This window comes from Echinops telfairi, unplaced genomic scaffold (genome assembly GCF_000313985.2).
Source record: "Echinops telfairi isolate 266 unplaced genomic scaffold, ASM31398v2 ScPeMD7_60;HRSCAF=208, whole genome shotgun sequence".
In the NCBI taxonomy this organism is placed as follows: domain Eukaryota; kingdom Metazoa; phylum Chordata; class Mammalia; order Afrosoricida; family Tenrecidae; genus Echinops; species Echinops telfairi.
The window spans coordinates 17914004-17917137 of record NW_022103958.1 but is presented as its reverse complement, the minus strand read 5'-3'; positions in this window follow the sequence as shown (position 1 = coordinate 17917137).

Here is a 3134-nt window from a genome sequence, read left to right as displayed (position 1 = left end):
ACCTATAAATGTAGGCTCATAGATCTATTTCCCCATCCTCATATAATATATTTGCATATGTACATGTCTTTATCTAGAGCTCTATAAATGCCCGATCCTTCTATTTTTATACTTTGGTGGCACGGTGGTTAGGCATTGGGCTACAATCCGCAGGGTCAGCAGTTTGAAAGCACTCCTCAAGAGAAAGGCAGGGCTTTCTATTCCCATAAAGAGTTAGTCTCAAAAACCCACAGGGGCAGTTCTACCCTGTCCTAGAGGGTCACTGTGACTCAGCACCCACTCGATGGCATCGTAGGTACCATTCTTGAATAATGATTTTTTTTTAATTTAAAAAAATAAGACGTTCCCTGATAAGTTAGAAAAAAATTAAGTCATCTATGATTTTTTTTTTTACTCAGAAGTAACCCGGCCTATGATGCATATCCTTCTAGACATGACCCCGGCATAAAATGGCACTGTGATTATGGTGATTTACAAAAATCTAAGTTCCTCTATGCTTGCCGTCCTGTCTACTTACCATTCTTTAAGTTCCAGGGACATTATCTTTGTCTGACAATGTCGACGTAATATCAGGAATTTGAAAACACTTTATTGTATGGATATCTTGTTGATATCATAAAATCAGAGGCAGAATATTCTGTATTAGAAATAGCCTAGCACAGGGCTCCGAAACAAATCGCTGGTGCCTGAGCAGCAGTCTCTGCTTTCAAAGTGGCCATGTAAAACACAGAGCCCAGTGGAACCATATATCACTACTACATAAACAATAATAACAATTCGTGATTTATATCTTCATATTTTCTGCCTTGTTCTTGCAGAAGACTTGGTAAAAGCTGATTAGACTGTTACACCTACTTTTTTTTGGTGTTTTTTTTTTAAGAAGATGGAAGATAGGAGGAAATATTACCACAGCGAAAGAGGAGGAGAGCCCAAAGGGAAATCTGTTTTTTAAAACATCTCAGGCTTGTCAGCGTGATGCACAGTTCTAAAGATTAGGGCAAAGCAAGAGAAATGCGTGAATTATTTCTTGGATCAAAAGTTTCAATCATCTGCTAAGGCTGAGTTCTTAGGCGTGTGGATATCTCCGAATGATAAGCAAGATGCCAAACTTAAAAAATAACAGAAGGCTGCACATAATGAAAGCTTTCAAGTGAAATGGACTTATTTCTATTTCCAATCTGCATCAGGCGGACATTATGGGGAGGGGCAGCTTAACACTAGGCAGGCTCCTTTTTAGGATTATGACCTGCGGAATTGCTCCCCCGCAGAAGTCGGTGACGAGATATGTCACCACACAGTCTCTCCACTGAAGCAAAATCATTCGGGAGGATTTTTGAGAATACATGTGATTAGTGTTGTGGGATTACTGCTAATAGAATTTCTGTATAAAGGTTGCTTGATTAATTAAATTTTGTCAGCTTCAGGGTAGCAACAATTTCAGAATCCGCTGATTTGGAATTTATGACATTTTAAACATAGCATACCTGCATCTTCGTGGATTAAACAGTGCTGCTGATCAACCTGCTAATATTAATTAAGCTTTATTTGCCCGGAGTTCAGCCAACCGCTAAGTTAGAAAGAAATGTTGTTTTTAGAGAGCCTACTTCTTTGTCGTGCAGCAAACTCTTACTTATGAAAATGTAAGAAAAGACGCAAACAGTTCAATGCTGAGTTTCTATTGAGAAGGTATCCGAAAGAAAATAAAAACAGGGTGTGAAAAAAAAAAGAAAGAAAATAAAAACAAAGACCTCGTGGAGGGCCGGGACGCTGAGCTCCAGCGCTGAATCTTACTCTGAGTAATAGGAAGAGAAAAGGAAGGAAAAACCACATCCTTTCCATGCGTTCATATTCCATGCAAACAGGAAGAGAAAGAAGCACCCTCGGCTGGGGTGGGGGTGGGGTGGGGGTGGGGTGAGGGTGGGCTGGGGGGGGGGGGGGTGATCTAAAACAGGAAGTAATGGTATTTCAGAAAAAGGACAGGCTACTGGGAACAGAGGAATAATTGCTTCTGTTTCTCCTCTTTCCTTTAAACAAATATTCCCTGAACACCTGTAAGTGTCATGTGAATAGGAAAGACATGGTCCTAGCCCTTGGGGAGTTTATGGGGTGGGCGGGGAGAACCATGAATAATCAACAAATAAATCAGAGGCACACAGGCTTTGCTAATCACTGTGCACAGGCACAGGGATAGAGAATCGAGGATGGCAGGGAAATCCGCTTGAGACAGGGTGGCCAGAGGTCTCACTGCTGAAGACCCGGCCTTCAGACAGACACCTGAAGAGCGAGCCGTATCCGAACACTGCGGGCTTTAGGTATCGGGCATAGTCAGCGCAGAGACCCTGACACAGTAAGTGAGAAACTGAAATGAGAATTTAGCGATTGTGGTGAGAGACTTGGATTTTATTTCCCTAAACAGGGCACTCGTGGGTCTTGATTTGCCTTTTTTTTTTGCAATTACTTTTTATTTTATTCCAAAAATATTTATCAGTGATTTATTAAGAATCATTTTACTGGGGGCTCATACAACTCTTATCACAATCCATCCATACATCCTTTGTGTCAAGCACATTTGTACATATGTTGCCATCATCATTTTCAAAACATTTTCTTTCCACTTGAGCCCTTGGTATCAGCTCATTTTCCCTCCTCCTCCCTCCCTCATTAACCCTTGATAATTTATAAATTATTATTTTTTCATGTCTTATACCAGCCGCTGTCTCCCTTCACCCACTTCTGTTGTCCTGGGAGGGGGTTATATGTAGATCATTGTGACCGGTTTCCCCTTTCTGCCCCCACCTTCCCTTTCCCCTCCTGGTATTGCTACTCTCGTTATTGGACCTGAGGGGTTTATCTGTCCTGGATTCCGTGTGTTTCCAGCTCTTATCTGTACCAGTGTACACGCTCTGGTCTAGCTGGATTTGTAAGGTGATTTGTCTGTGAGGTAGTTTATTGTGCCAAACTGGTCGATAAACACATGTGGGGTTAATTGAAGGGCGGAGGGATAAATGGCTCAGTGAGCCTCACCTTTTGAGTTCTTGGGTCTCTTGCTTTCTGATGGTCGGACCAGGGTGCAGCTACCTTAGCAGTTCCCTGCTTCAGCTTGCAAGGCTGATTTCCTGCAAGACATCCCCAAG